Consider the following 16,728-nt stretch of genomic DNA (forward strand, 5'->3'; position numbering starts at 1 on the left):
TCCTGGAAAACGGGACGCGCGCCTTGCGCGCCCGTCTCTGAGGTGATAAGGAGTAGAACGCAAGGCGACGGGTAGGTGCCCCCACCGTGTCGTCTTAGCAAAGCGCTGGAAACACTCGCCGTTTCGTGCAAGCGTTGCATGGCCAGCGCAGCGTTTTAAAGGCTACGATCTTTAAAATTATGTTTGCATTTTCTAGTAAAAGTATACACAAACATAATATTGACGTGTTGTCATGGTGTTTCAGATATCCGCAACAATTGCCTTTTAATTGAAAATCGCACAAGTATGAATGCTGGACCTTGAGCAATATTGGTGGGCGCTGTGGATGGGGTCGGCCGTTTGAAGTATGATTTGGTCACTTTGGTGCCGTTTAGGGTACCGTTAAAGGTAGACAAACAGACAAATGTACAGACAGACAGACCAAAAATTTTGCGTTGAAGGTTCCAAGAAAGATTCTCGTCTTTAATAGTCCCGCTCATGCATGCGCTCGGCGATCTTCGCCGACGGCGAGGTCCCCAGCCGCCCGGCTCATGACGTCAGCCTGGAGTGCACGCCCATTGGTGCAGGCCTGTATGCATCCGCCTTTGAGGAGGAAATGCCGCGGACTTCTCAAGTAACAGGCGACTATATGCAGTCCTCACCTCCTCCATTTGGCGTCTCCAACTCATTATACCGGAGCATGAGAGGGTGAAATTTACAAGATCACGAAATTTGTTCGAAAAACAGTCTTGCGTTCATATTCACCCGCAGGAGGATGTGACCTTGCTCTGGCGGCTTTTCACAGGACTGCGCGAAAGGGATTTCGCTACTTCAGCACACTTTGTCGCCTTGAATATCTCGAAACATCATCCCAGCCCCCGGTCCATAGTATATAGGTGTTCTGTGGGTCTATGTCGGCAACTTCTGTGCATTGCTCAACGGTGGAGCACGAAGTTCACCATCGTCCCTTTTGTCGTTGCTAACTGGTGTCATTGTTTAATCATGTGGTGGTTTTGGGACGTTAAACCCCACATATCTAACTGCTGTCATTGTTGGGCAACACGACGCGATCCACAATTTTCCTGTCTTTCAGCTCGGGAATTTTGGTTCAGCTTCGCGCGAACCGAATATTTGCTCGCTACAGCTGATATCGCGGCGGCCCTCGTGTGTTAGGTTTCGTTAAGAGAATAAAATGAAATTAAGAAACGCTTAAAGTTAAACATAACCAACCAGTGTTAATATTTACTTCGCTTTAACCGATAACTTGCCAGCTGAACCTTGTGATAACGAATACTGATAAAGGTAATTATCGTTTGTGGCAATCCAAATGCGAGCTTTCGTTGGCCCCACATGATTTCAGCGACACTTATTATTTTTATAACGAAACCGAAAAGGCGAGCATACCGCAGGCGTGCGCATGCTCCTTCTCTCTCTCTCTCAGTCACCGAAGGGCCTTACATTGACATAATACATAATAGGGAGGGAGGACGCTGCTTTCCCTCTCCTCCATCCCCCCTGAATGGCAACCATGCGCCCTCTTATGCCGATAACGAAGAAATGTTTGGTTTGCGTGGAGCTTAAAACTGGAAATGATTACTGAAAGATAATTCACAACCACATTTCTTTTTTCGAAGTTTGACTGTGACATTAAAACTTTGATGTAAAATGTCGCAACGTCCTCCTTAAAATAAACGTGAACGCACGCCTTTCCCGTTAAACGAATTTCCGATTTCATCTTCTCATGTTTCGGTCTGCTTAGCTTGAAATGACGCAAGCAGACTGGTGAGGATTACATCGTTTATAGTGTTTTTGAGGCCTTCAATAATTCTTTTTTTGCTTCCAAGATTCACGCGTGATCCAGACTGGTGATATGTTAGCACCGATGTATATTTCTACATTTACAACAAATATCGTATGTAACAAAATAACTTTGATCCCGTGCCACTTAGTTATGACGAAGTTCCAGCACGACTTAGAACTCTATAAAGCTACGAACTGCACTGCGTTTTCTTCTTAGACGTCACTGCGGTGTTAATGCGTACAATTTTACTAGATAATCCATCTACTCTGCTAAATTGACCGCAGTCGAAAGTACTGAACTATATATAGCTAGCACTGACCTCATTTGAGGCTGCTATCTCAGACTCTGAGGGCACAAACACTGCAGTAATAATTGATTCGTTTCAACGTCCGAAAACCACGATATGATTATAACAGACGCCGTAGTGGAGAGCTCCGGAGAGATTGAGAATAGGGAGTTCATTAACGCGCGCCTATATCTATGTACACGGGTGTTGCTGGAACGATAGACCGCTGGAGCGGTGGAGGAAGGATTACGAACCACGGAAAGCATGCTGCTCTGCAGTGCTGTTGGCACTCTCCGGGGTGCCAGCGCGACCTACAGGCGAGGCCAGGGGCGACTACCCAAAGCGCGTCAGCGTCTGGTTTCTCCTTTCCACACTAGAAGGCGCGTTCTGCGACGCGCGAGCAGAACTGTGTGGGCGGGTGGGTAACATGTGGGTGAGCACGCGACGGCGATGGCCGGTCGAAGAGGCCGCTGGCCTCAGTATGGTGGCGCCATCTGTGTACTGCGGGGCTCACCGGCGGTGGGGCGCCATGCTGCCGATGCTGATGCCAGCGGCCTTCGTCTCCGAAGCAGCAGCCTGTTGCTGCTGGCGCTCGGCGTGAAAAACAAAAAGGAGCGCCGCTGTTCTCGCGTTTCTAACCGCTGGTTCGCGCAGCAGCATCAGTGGAGGAGAGTAGCACGCCAGCGGCCATGGTGCTGCGACAGCCGCGCGTTGGCGCCGGGACAGTCGCGGGGCCGCCGCGGATGACCGCCCCGACCCCGGCAACCTGTTGATTCCAGCCGCCGCTCCGACGCCGATCGACGACTGCTGGTCCCGCCTTCTCGGCTGCTCCGCTGCTGCTCCCGGACGACCCGTTCTGCCGCGCCGAGCGAGCCCCGTACGTTCTTCTTCTCTCCTTGTCCCTGTTTCGAGTTTTTTTAGGCGGCTGTTGCACGAACGTCCTGAAATGCCGCGCTGCTGGAGTGTACGCGTGCCGTGCCCGTGCGATGTCCAAGAGACGACCGCGCGCGGCCACCGCTGCGCTGCCCGTTGTACAACTCTTTTGTGCACCGACCTGTTGATCGCCTGCCTCCTCGGGCGCTGCTTTTCCATGTTCGCGTGCGACGCGGTTCGAAGAGCGCGACCGAATTGCCGCAGATACCAGCAGCTTCACTTGGCTCTCCGATTAAGAAACGTAGTTGCCCGTAGTTGACAGCTGCCCTTGTCCTGGTACTCCCCGCCCTGGCGATCGCGTTTTCTATGGTATTCGCATCCCGAAAGCAACAGGTGGTCCCACACTCGCTGCCTCCCAAAGTTTTCCGCCGTTACTTTTTTTTTTTTTTTCAGTCAGATGACACGTTTAGAAGCCACCCTTGTGGAATCGACCGGGACGTGACTGACACGGGAAGATATGCATATTGATTGCTCGAGTGGCGGTTTACCTTGACGGAACGAAACACTTACACGAACCTTCCTGATCGATGCTTGCCGCAGTATTGATCTTTGAGCCTTGCATACCTCTCGGAAACCACAGCGCCGCGAGCGCGACACACATTGACTCCTGTCGTGTTTTACAGATCGCGCGACTTCACGCTTGTTTAGTTACTCGACTCCGTTAGCTTCGCAGAACCTCCACCCGCGATGCGCACCTGTCATCAGTCTTGAACTTCCGCTAGCCACGCCGCTTTAGTTTACCGCACGAAACCGCTATTAATGGCTGTAATTTCACATTCTTTGCGGCTCGCCCGAACGGGAAAACCGTGCTTAGTTTAATCTTTGCTGCCGTTAAAATGGCGACCTTCCTGATATCTCAAACCTAGGAAATGTTACATCTCTAAGAAACTCGCGCTCGTAACGAGTTTAACTTACGTAGTTTAACGAATAACCGTTCTTTAAGCATCGATGTTACATGTAGTATCGCTTCCTTATCACCAACGGTCACATACGTATTTCGGATGCCGTAATCTTGAGAAACAAACCCATCTGCGTTACGCAAATGGTGGTTGTTCCAGTAGCCCTGGTGCGGTCATTTTCAAGTTACTTCGTTGATTTTACAGGATGTCACGCTTATGTGAAAGAGCCCTTTCAGCTGGTTTGAACTGTACTCTGTACCGTTTCTTAGACGGTGTCGTATCTTGTATCGCATACGCCACTCGTCTCATGTGATGTAATCTGTTGTAGAACTAGGCACATTTATGCAATGTGCGGATTTAAAGCATGAAACGCTTTTGGGATTGGATAACTGACATTGAATCAATATCTCGCGAAATCCCGCTGATTTCAGGGAGTTTTTATCACCTGCGTTTAAGGAGAACCAGCATGGGACTTGACCCTCCATCAGCTGCTGTATATCTAACTGCTATCTATGCGATAGCCTTATACCTGGTGATATATCCTTAGACATATATTGTTTTTTTGTTTTATATATTGTTTTATTGTTTTTTGTTAATGTACTGTTTAACCTAAGTATAAAACAAATCAATTAACTGGCCTGCTCATGAATGTGTCGCAGTGTACATTGACAATGCCGAAGCGCGGCGTAGATAACGTGTCAGCAAGCGAAGCATCTAACTAGAATCTCACAAAACTTCATTGTCATCGTCTCCTGCACCCTCTGCCGGACGACTGGTCAAACGTGCTTCTGGCGATGTTTGTTGCATTGTACTGTCAAGACGAAAAATGACGTGCACAACTTGACTCAGATTTTCTGAACGGACTAGCCTTCGACAAAGGAAGACATGGATGGTTTTGAAGTTCTAATTATAATATCCGGGATGCTTTCACGTGTCAAGACAACGATATGATTATCAGGCACGGCGTGGTGGAGGACTCCGGGAATTTGTTTCGTAATTCTGACAATTCATAGCTGCTTAGATGATCTGCTCATGCAATGCTTCTGATATACTTTCAGAAGCGATACACCGGACGAGTCTTGGCGGCTATATGTGGCTTTAATATGTGGATTGCATGGGGCTTAGTTGTTGTCTTTAATGGCTCTTGAGCGATTTCGGTCTTTCTCTGTTGTGTACTCGCGGTGATTACTGAGCAGTGAGCATATATCTCGCTCGACGTCCGTACCACAGGTGGCCTTCTACCCGAGGCAAACACTTTTAAATCCAACGTCAATCTCGATTTTTTTTTTCAATGTCCAATGTGGTGGTGTTGCGGCTATGGTACTCGTCTGCTGGCCCGAAGGTTGCGGGATGGAATCCCGGCTGCGGTGGTCGCATTTAGATGCAGGCGAAGTGATAGAGGCCCGTGCAATGTTAGTTCACGATGAAGAACACCAGATGGTCGAAATTTTCGGGGCCCTCCGCCATATACGGCGTCCCTTGTAACCATATCGTGGTTTTGGGAAGTTCAGCCCCATATATCATCATCATCATCATTATAATTTTATCAATTAATGACGCTCCACAGTGCCTTGAGCGATACGTCACCGATATAGCGTTGGGTGTATCGCATCGTGCAGATGCGCTTGGAAATTTACTGAAATTACTGACTTGTGCGCAAGTAATCTTTTAATGATGCACCACAGTGCCTCGAGCGATAAGTCACCGATATAGCGTTGGGTGTATCGCATCGTGCAGCTGCGCTTGGAAATTTACTGAAATTATTGACTTGTGCGCAAGTAATTTTTTAATGATGCACCACAGTGCCTCGAGCGATACGTCACCGATAGCGTTGGGCGTATCGCATCGTGCAGATGCGCTTGGAAGTTTACTGAATTTACTGACTTGTGCGCAAGTAATTTTGGGGATTTATGCGTAAGGTTCATTCCGGTAAGGCCTTTCACCTTCGTTTACGCTTTACGCGGGGAAAGGCAAGGAGGGAGATCCAAACGCGCCGGGTATGGAAACTCCGTAATGAAAATGCCTGCGCCTCGCGCGAAAGTCTCGCGGCGAAATTGGTTGTTGCGTATACATGCAGAGAGAAGAAGCAGCAGCAGCAAAACGTTTTCACGACATGCCGCTATATCGTGCCGCTTCATTTTCAGGCCTCCGTCGTTGCAGTCGCCGCCTCTACTCGCTCTGATGTGGGGAGAGGAAAGGAGAAGGTGCTTTTCTTTCGGGCGCTTCCTATATATGCGCGCTCGTAATAGCAGCAGCTGAAAACCCTGTAGCGTGCGGATGCATCCTGCTCGTTGTACGGGATTGCATATACTATACGTACGGGCCCGCATGTAGCGTATAGATCGGAGGCCACTACCAGGCGGAGACTGCGGCGACGACTTAGTACTGCTACTCTTTAGCGCACTAGCGGGGATCTCGACTCCCTGGGAGGCCCATAGTCGGTATACACCCTGGCCAGCGGTGAGAGCATAAGCAGCAAGCGCAGGACGCTTTCCGTCGTGTCATTATTTTTCATTAATTTTGATCGCTGCCGTTCTTTTTGTTCTTTCAATTTTGATCGCTGCCGTCTTTGTCGTTCTCTTTTCTTTTTGTTCTTTCGCATGCGGCTTTGGGCTCGTTTGGTTTTCTTCGCGTTGTTACCGCTTCACTGGGGCTTGGCCTTTCTGTGATCGCGGGCTGATATATATTGAACTGGATGGGTGGTGCCAAGGCATATGGAGCGGTCGCGTTTGCCTTCTGTGTCATTGATTGGCGTTGTGGTTCGGCCGCCTCGCTTGCGCGGGGAGGGGAGTCGAAATGCCCACGCAATCTGCCCAAAGCATCCCCCGAGCGAACGCCGCTGGGGGCAGTGCGCGGTAAAGTGCGTAGTACTAACACGTGCATGCGCGCGCTTCGTTCGAATGTTACTGGTTGGAACTCCGCCGCTAATGACTACGGGAGCTACGAGTGGTGCCGCGATGTCAGCGTGGCGATTATGGCTGTTTTAGAGTCATGCCTACGCATTGCCTTTGTAGATTAAAAATGATTTCTATGCGTTTCAGATTATGATCTTATATGTGTAACTATTCGCGTGTTGTTCTTACACCTTCACACACACACACAAAAAAAAAAGATTTGCCAATTATTTTTTTCAGTATATAAAGTGCAATTAGTAACGCCACCGGGGTTGACCTAATACTGCATACACAATATTGACTCATGAGTTCATGATCTATGCGTATTCCTGCGACTGTTTTACCCACTAATGTAAATTTTTATAGAACATAGTCTTTCTATTTGACGCCTGATCACTGTTGCCACAAGGAGTACTTCCTCGTTTCGTCCTCTTTTTATATTGTCCCTCATATACCATACCCCGTTCACGCTGTCAAGCGAGAAAACGCACTACAGTTGACTAGAGGTTTCGAGGCTTGACGGCTGAATCGTCGGTCGCGAGTTCGAATCCCAGGGCAGCCGCATTTGGATGGAGGTGAAATGGTGAAGGCCTGTGACCTTGTATTTAAAGGGACACTAAAGTTAAATAACAATTTATGTCTGAGTGAAAGCTCAATGTATGAAAACGCTTAAAACGACAATATTATCAACAGCAGTGCCCTACTTACAGAGACTTATAAATGCACGAGACCACATGCGCCACAAGTAGGACATGCGCAAAATGATCCCAATGACGTCAGAGTTAACGCCTACAATAAATCACTAGTAGCCGAACTAGCTGCACTAATTAAAAAAAAATATTCCGTGCATCTAGAGACGTAATAAAATGCTGCTTGTTTGATTCATGAAAAAAAAAAGCAGTGCCGGACGCAAGTGGTGGTACGGCGCGAGGGGTTCAAAAGTTCAATTTTTGCCTGGGTAAATTGGACAGGTCGTGCCATCTAGCGGGGCCCAGTTGAACCAAGCATGCCTGCCATCTCTGAGGCCATGGCAGGAAACTGTTAAATGGTCGTTGTTGCTGCTGCGGCTCTCGCTACTTTCGCTCTGCTGCTACTATAGTGTCGGTGGCCGCGCAGTAAAGCCGGGCAACGTAATCCCCGGGAATGGGGGACATCTGGACGTGGCACCACCTCTCGACAGCAGGAACGGCGGCCTGCCATAACTGAATGGGAAATGGGTGTGGAAAATGACATCTCTTGAAAAAGTTAGTTATCAAAAACGACTCCGGATTATATGTACCAGAGACATACTGGTACATTTTGGGAAAGTGCCATATCGCACGACAATGCGTGTGCCTTCCCGGGATAGTTGAATACCACACATACAGAAACACATGGAATCCCATTGTTAAATATTAAACGCTGTGGGAAACCTAGTGGTTTGTAGTTCGGCACTTTAACTTTGCCAGACTGTTAAACTAAGTCTCTGCTGTATAAAACCGGGAGTCGTTTTTTATATCTTAGCTTTTTTAGTCAGATATGAATTTTTTTCACCTATCTTCCGTTCAGTTATGGCAGGTCACCGCTGAGACTGACGAGAGATGGCGCTATGCACACGTCTCCAAATCCTGGCCATGTGTGCATGGCAAAAATGAACGTTTCCACTTGAGGCGGGTAATTTGGAGTGTGCGAACGTGATGCGGGGTGCAGAACGTGATTTTATTTCAAAATAAGCACTGCCTTAGCACAAAAGTAGCACTACGAGGTTTCTGGACCGCTATTTCAGCAATCAACATCGACTTAACATTTGCATTTAGTGTCCCTTTAGGTGCACGTTAAAGAACTCCAGGTGGTCAAAATTTTTGGAGCCCTCCACTACAGCGTCTGTATAACCATCACGTGTATTTGGGACTTAAACCTCAATAATTTTCTTTAGTACCAAACATGACATATTTCTAACGACTTCTTCTCAAGGTCCGTTTTATTTTCGCTGCACATTCATGGGCAGTGGCGGAATTACGCTTTCACATTGGTATTACGTGAACGAGCTAATCCGGAGGGGCCTTCTTACTGCCTGCACTTTGTATCCGGGGAAGGTCATCGCACGTTCATTATCAGTGGTGAATTCCTCGGACTCGACCCGGGCTTACGTGGATCGAGCTTCTCGCGAGTGTCCCCGCTTCCACCTTTAAGCCGTGCATACGCTCTGCTTCGAGCATGTGCAGTTCACAGCTCGCTCATTTTGCGTCTCGCACGACTTGATTGCTTCTGCAAAGTCCGCAGACAAGTTCCAGCGAATGGATCCGCCCTAGACCGAAAAGTCTTTTCGTCGCGTTCACCCCTCGGCGCTCGTGACAGCGTTTCTTTTATTGCTGGCCCTCTCTCGTTTTTTTCTTAAGTCTCAGTTTGATTAATTTTTTTTCTTGCGCTTGGTGTGGCTGATAGCAGGCAGCAGTTCTACTTTTAAGGTGGCAGCCTTTGATGCCTATAGTCAAGCGTGAAAATTGACCGTTGGCGTCAGCGTCAGCACGAGAGATGTGGAAAAAGATGGCACCGTACACGTCATCACGACCGTAGCAGACCAACAAAATTTGTGACGTCACGTCATGACGTCATCGCACAACGTCGTATTTTGGTCAAGCCCGAACCGATCACGGAGGCAATGCAAAGCCAGTAGAGGTGCAAAAATATTTCGGAGGGGCGGGGGCTAGTGGGACGGGTGGTGTATCGATAGTTCGACGAATAAGACGCTTTTCGCCCTCAAGTCGTCTTAAATCTCTCTGCACAAGGAACCACACACACACACACACACACACACACACACACACACACACACACACACACACACACACACACACACACACACACACACACACACACACACACGCACACACACACGCACGCACGCACGCACACTCACACACTCACACGCACGCACGCACGCACACTCACACACACACACACACACACACACACACACTCACACTCACACACACACACACACACACACACACACACACACACACACACACACACACACACACACACACACACACACACACAGTATGAAGCAAGGAAGCAAGCGTCTGGTTTGCTACCCTGCACTGGGGAAGGGGAAATAGGATACAGAAAAGTAAGGAAAAGGGAATGAAAGAAAGAGAACAGGACGGAAGCGAAAACACACAAACGTGTGACGAGGCGGTTCGAGAGCAGAAACTTCAAGAGGGCCTCCGTCGCTTTTCGGCGTGAAGCACGATCTTTGCGGTATTCCAAAATTAACTTTTCGGAAAGCGGTTGGTCGTCGAGGCGTGCAAACACTGCTGACACGGACTGTCTCTGACATTTGTTCTGAGGACACTGACACAAAATATGTTCGATGGTTTTGTCAGCGCCACAATGATCACACGCAGCACTGTCTGCCCATCCGACGATGCGGCAAGCAAAGGCGTTCGTGCGAGACACCCCAAGCCACAAGCGGATGAGAACGTTTGTCTCGCATCTGGATAACTCACATGGAATGGAGAGTCCTAGGTGTTGGTCCAGACGGCGAAGACGGGTGTGTAGGAATCCGGGCGCGTTCCACAGAGACCTGGTGGCATCGTGTGCGAGCGTATTAACCCTTGCTGCTGCGTCGCTTCTTGACAGTGGAAAGGGATCCATCATGCCATTTTTGTGAGCGTTCTTTGCTGCAGCGTCGGCATGCTCGTTATCGACGATTCCGCAGTGACCTGGTAACCATTGAAAGGTTGCATCATGTCCTTCCTGTAGTACTTGCTGATACAATTGTCTTGTTTTCAGCACCAATTGGTCTTGAGGTTCACGACGTAGCGCAGTTCGAATGCAGTACATTGCTGGTTTCGAATCGGTGAAAATGCACCATTTTAGAGGTGCTACTTGATCAATCTTGCGGAGTGCACAGCGGAGTGCTGCAAGCTCTGCGGCTGTCGATGTTATTTTGTGAAACGTTCGACATTGGATGGTTTCGGCTTTTGCTGGAAAGATCACAGCTCCTGCAGATCCCCTAACATTTGTCGAACAATCCGTATAAAGTTTAACGTGGTGTTTGTATCCTTAGTGCAGCATATGTAGAGTCAGCTGCTTCAAAGCTGGTGTCGAGAGATTTTTGCGAATTCCTGGCACTGTCAAGAGTAAGCTTGGACGGTCTAAACACCAAGGGGGTGTCATGATACGTTCCGGAGGTGTGTGGCCTGCTGGAAGGCACTCACAGTAGCTCAATACTCTTTGAAGGAGGCACTAGCTGCGAGTAAAACTGTATACCTGCATGTAGGTGCTTTCTGTCTTTCTGGTGCTTCGTTTTGAATCGCCGTGGGCTCTTTTTGTTTTGTTCTTACCGTTTACTCATAATTCTACAACGCTGCGAGCCTAGCTTTCTCTTTACGCAGCAGCATTGCTCAGTCATTCCAACGAATTGGGGCAAAAACAAACTTGACCTGCCCTCGCGGCGTCATATGGAAGGGGCTTTTTTCTCAGGCACTGCGTGAGGCGCTGGGTTTGTTTGTCTTTTTAGGTACGCGTTTTCAGTCTTTAACCTCCACGCCTGGCTTGAACTCCTTCATCGAACACTTTTATTAAAATTCTTTTTCTTCCCTTCCATGCGTCTGTATACGTTGCTTCACGTCTGTAGAGAAAAAAAAAAACAGAAAGAGAAGAAAACGCTGTTTTGGGAGAGTCTACGTAGTGGCATTACTTTTCTTGTTGCTTTCTTGTTCTTGGCCATATCACGTGTTCGTTTCTTGATTCGTATGTGTGGCGCTTTCTTCCATGAAGGTGTGGAAAATTTTTCGGTATCGCCCGATCAAAGAAAAACACCGGCGTACATGCACTACGTGACTTGCAAGTCGTAGCCGGCGAACCTTTCTAGATCGAAGATTTATGGCGCTGAAAATTGTGTGTTATATTGTCGTGACCCCTTCGCAAGCTTCTGACGGTGCATCTGACAGGTAGACACAAAATAAAGCGAGCAAAGAAATCCCTAGTGCGATTAAAGTATTGAATCAAAGAAGAAGGAAAGAAAAAAAAAGCATGGTAACGACAGATACATGCTGTCATGCCGTTATCAGGCGCAGACATATTTAGTGTACTTGTTTCGGAGCGTCTGACGTCACATTAGTGCAGAAGCAGTTGCTGCAGGCTATACATTTTCTCCGGCAGCAACAAGAAAACGCGGAGTGCTTGCTTTCGTTACTGACATGTCGTTGTACCTGATAGGAAACTGCGCTTGAGTAATCCTGCCGGCATTTCGTTGGGTTGTCTTTTTCTTTCTCTTCTGTGCTTCTCCTTTTTCTTCTTGCCTTTCTCGCAAATGAGATTACTTTCGAATGTTTGACTGTTTGCGCGAGCTCATTTTGTTTAAACCTCCATTAGTTCTGCGGGTGGTATGTCCCTGCCGTGCGCACATCGCTTAATTGGCAAGTGGTGTTATGCATGGAGTTTCCTATACTATACACTAGAGGGAACTCTGGCGCTAGTGTCTATGGGAGCTGCAACGCACGGCGCTTCAGCGAGCATGGGAATGATGGGTAGTAGTACACACATTTGTCTAATTTTCGTACTTCTGGCCTGCTTCTGGCTCCGTGTGTGTTCGTCTGACTTGGTGCTGTTTTTTTTACGAAAAAAAAAATAGCAAATGTTCAGCGTTTGCGCTTCGCAACTTTATTCTTTTATGCTTACCTTTCCAAATCGGGTCACGAAGTTCAAAAGGGTTCAATCTTTCTTTCAAAACAAAACCGAAACACAGCAATAAACGAAGCCGCAAGTGCGATTCGCCACCCGCAAGTACGAAGACTAGGCAAATGTGTGTACTTCCCATCATTCCCATGGTCGCTGAATGATCGCAGCGACAGAGTTCCCTCTAGTTAATTTTAGGAAACTCTGTGGTGTTATGGACCACTGTGCTATTGCACAGTGCATGCACTGTAGTGGGTCAGGCTGTCGCATGCTGTGTCGGCCTCGCTTGTCGAAACGCAGGCAAAACCACATCACATGTAGCATAGCCAGCTGTAGCATATAGAGTGCGCGCTCGCGCCAAATGATGATGATGATGATTATGCCTTCACTATGGCTCTTGCCCACTGAGGGGGATTGGCCAGGAATTGAGGATATGAAATTTAAGGCCTTTCGAATGATACGTAATCCTAACAGAAGGAGGATAAAGCACACGTAAATACAGAGAGAGTGCAATATGTTTTTTTTTGCCATTTCGACCAGACATAATATTTTATATCTTAAATTGAAACAAAGAAAAGCCTTCTTCCTCTTGTTCATTGAGCGCTTTCATGATGATATGAAGTCCGGACATTTACTACTATGGTTAGGCAAACGCGACAACACAAACCAAATGTAAAAAGTGAAAGAGGAGGCAAGCGAGAAATAGAAAGACAGAGAAAAGGAAAAATAGGAAGAAAAATAGAAATAAATAGAAAAAAAGCGCAGATATAACTGGAAGAGAGAACAAAGAACAAAGAGAGGAGGAAACAAGAAGAAAATGGAAAACAATGGAGTCTGCGCAGTTCTGCGCCTCCTTCAGGCTTGGTGCCACTAGGATGAAGCTGTCTTTTTTTTATTTATCGCTTTCACTGTTCTTATCCTTCTCTTTTTATCATGGAAAGTATGTCACGAACTTTTCTCCTTTCCCACCACTGAAACGCCAGTATCCCATTGCCCTCTTTTTATGGCTCGTCATCACTCCTCTGCTCACGGATTCTGCTGTCTGTTGGCGTAGTTTGAATTGAAAAATTCATCCGCGCGTACTCTTTTTTTTTGTACCCCGTACGTTTGCCTCCCTCATTATTATTAAAAATGATAGTCTTTCTTAGGGTACTTCGACGCAAAAATTTTGCTCTGTCTGTCTGTCTGTCTGTCTGTCTGTCCGCCGCAACAATACCCCAAAGGGCACCAAGCGATACCCCAAACGGCCAACCCTATCCGCAGTGCCCACCAATATTGCTCTAGTTTCAGCGTTAATACTTGTGCGATTGTCAATTAAAAAGCAATTATTGCACATATCTGATGCACCATAACAACACGTCGATGTTTTTAAGGCGAAGGCTCATACATGCCTCATGAATCGCGATAATTTTTCGTCGGGGGCGTCGACAAGAGTACTACATAAAAAAAATCTGCATCACGTGATGACGTCACAATCGCCAATGTTTGTGACGTCATCATGACGTCACACGAGACGCCATTACGTCGCATGGCCATGTTATGACGTTGCTGAGTCTTGGCGCGACAATAGCCTTGCAGCGTGTCCTTCCAGATGACATCATCCCTCGGTCAAATGCGGGCTGATCACGGGGGCCGTGCAAGTCTGTAGTGAAGTGTATAAAGCTCTCGGATGCCTCCGATCTTGGAGTCAGAGCAAAACTACGGATACGGTGTTGGAGCTTTCGGAGGAAGAAAGGGGAGGGCATTCAATTTGTCGACTGAGAAGAAAAAGAAGATGGCTTTGGCCTTCAAGGCGTCTTGATCGAATGCATGAAGGACTATGTCATTTAACCATATGGTGTAGTAGCGCAAATTCACGGGGACGAAGAGGACAAGAAAACACGACACTCGCTACACTCGCAACTAATTTTTATTTCAGAAGCAGCACTTCATATATAACCCATAACCCTAGCGACACAGAAAAGAACTACGAACACTGAATCATTGCCAACAGAAGCTTTTGCGCAGACTCAAGCGATAGTACACGGCAGTTAAGCTTAGACATTTTTAGATGACATAACTAAAACAGCCCTGGGTAACATAAAATCAAAAAACCAAAAAATTTGCGGGAATTCACACGTGTTTGAAACAAAATTTTGAAACGACAAAAAGGAGAGTATGACACATGCAAACACTGATCTCAATTAAGTCCTTCGAGGTAGCCGGCTTCTCGGTTACTTAACGAAACCGATGACTGACTAATGCATCCTTCTTTTCTTTTTTTAATGTGAAAGGCTTCGACAATTTCTCTGGTTAGTTGGTTTCCATGACGGAAGACTACGGTTGTGTCACTGTACAGTGGTGAGCAGCCACACTGGGAACAGTGTCTCTTTATGTGAAAATGAATGTCAGTTCCTAATGATCGCTTGTGTTCTAAAAGTCGGGTGTTCAAACAACGACCCGTCTGGCCGATGTATACCTTTCCACACGTTAGCGGCAAGCAATACACGACTGATAGGCTACACTTAACAAACTTTGTTGTGTGATTTACCGTACAACTACCAGCATTAGTGTTTACTGCTATGGAAACTTTACGGTCTAGTTTGGAACATATTTTACTAAGCTTGTTGGGTGCCGAAAAAACTAATTCTAGGCCATAGCGATTACCTACGTTTTTTAAGTTATGGGCAATCTTGTGCGCATATGGAACTGACACTATCTTCTTCCTGTTTTCATTACTTGTCATTTTTTTATGAAAGTTGTTGCGTACGTGACTAATCAGCTTGTTAGCTGATCTACACAACACGTGTTTTTCGTACCCAGCATTTTTTAGCCTGATAATTTGTTGGTTGAAGCTTTCGCTAATCTTTTCTGGACATGACTTTGTTAAGGCTGCTCTCAAACATGAAAAGGCTATGCCACTCTTTACAACTTTAGAATGTGCCGATCGGTAGCTAAGTAAGGGTTTTTCCGTTCGCGGATTGTATGACCAGCATACATGTTCTGCTGTGGCATCTAACTCAATATCCAAAAACTGCAGTTTGTCATCGACTGGTAATTCATGAGTAAATTCAAGCCCTCTACTGTTTTTCTGGAAGACTTTCAAAACTTCTGCGACCATTTTATCCCGACCATCCGATTCAATGAAAACCAAAAAGTCATCTACAAACCGAAACACTTTGAGTGCAAGCCCTTTAGGGTTTAAATCTATTGCCTTGTCCATTTTTGCTAAATAAACTGTGCTTAAAACCGGGGCTACTTTCGAGCCTATTGTGATACCGGATTTTTGTCGGTACATAGTCTTGTTCCACATAACAAATGTCGACCTAAGGTAAAAGGTTAACAATTCAAGAAAGGCATCCACCGATACACCACACTTATTCACAAACTCTAACTCATCGTTTTCTTCTGTTATACATTGCTTTACACTTGACAATAGCGGACCATGCGGGATGTTGTAATACATATCTTGTATGTCTACGCTGAAGAAATAGCATTTTCCTGGGTTATGTGTGGTTAAATACGAAACTAACGCCTCAGAGTTTGGCAGACTGAAAGGATCCGATACCTTCAATGTCTTAAGGTGACACTGAAGATACGAAGACAAGCATAGTTGCCACGAGTCCCTTTCGGATACAATGGCTCTGAATGGAATATCAATTTTATGAGTCTTTGCCGCAAAAAATAACTCAAGATGTAAGCTACCTGCGCTTTTTACTGTTGATGCAAGCCGTTCCAATTTACTGTTCTCCAGTAAAGTGAGAGCCATTTGCTTAACCTTGTTTGCTTTTACGTCTACACGGACAAAATTTTTTTCTACGGCTGCCAACGCCTTATCTTGAAAGAGACCTTCCGGTATGACAACCAAACAACCTTCCTTATCTGCCGTAAGAAAACGCAAGCTGTTTTTTACACCAAAGTTCACTAAATTCCTTACGTGATGTTGTTTTCTGTCGCTGGTTATTGTCCTGGAAAGCACATCGACGCACTCGTCGCAGTCTTGTTATGTGGAACAAGACTATGTACCGACAAAAATCCGGTATCACAATAGGCTCGAAAGTAGCCCCGGTTTTAAGCACAGTTTATTTAGCAAAAATGGACAAGGCAATAGATTTAAACCTTAAAGGGCTTGCACTCAAAGTGTTTCGGTTTGTAGATGACTTTTTGGTTTTTATTGAATCGGATGGTCGGGATAAAATGGTCGCAGAAGTTTTGAAAGTCTTCAAGAAAAATAGTAGAGGGCTTGAATTTACTCATGAATTACCAGTCAATGACAAACTGCAGTTTTTG

At 46.6% G+C, this 16,728-nt stretch overlaps 1 protein-coding gene across 1 annotated transcript in view; it reads left to right on the forward strand.

Moving 5' to 3' along the window:
- Positions 1-2,802: 2,802 nt before the first annotated feature.
- LOC119179180 (rho guanine nucleotide exchange factor 17) overlaps positions 2,803-16,728 on the forward strand; it is a 164,780-nt gene continuing 150,854 nt past the window's right edge. The window contains exon 1 of the mRNA XM_037430255.2: positions 2,803-2,943. The gene's annotated coding sequence lies outside the window, so the exon portion shown is untranslated. The remainder of the gene's footprint in view (positions 2,944-16,728) is intronic.

The sequence above is a fragment of the Rhipicephalus microplus genome, chromosome 2 (assembly GCF_043290135.1).
Source record: "Rhipicephalus microplus isolate Deutch F79 chromosome 2, USDA_Rmic, whole genome shotgun sequence".
In the NCBI taxonomy this organism is placed as follows: Eukaryota; Metazoa; Arthropoda; class Arachnida; order Ixodida; family Ixodidae; genus Rhipicephalus; species Rhipicephalus microplus.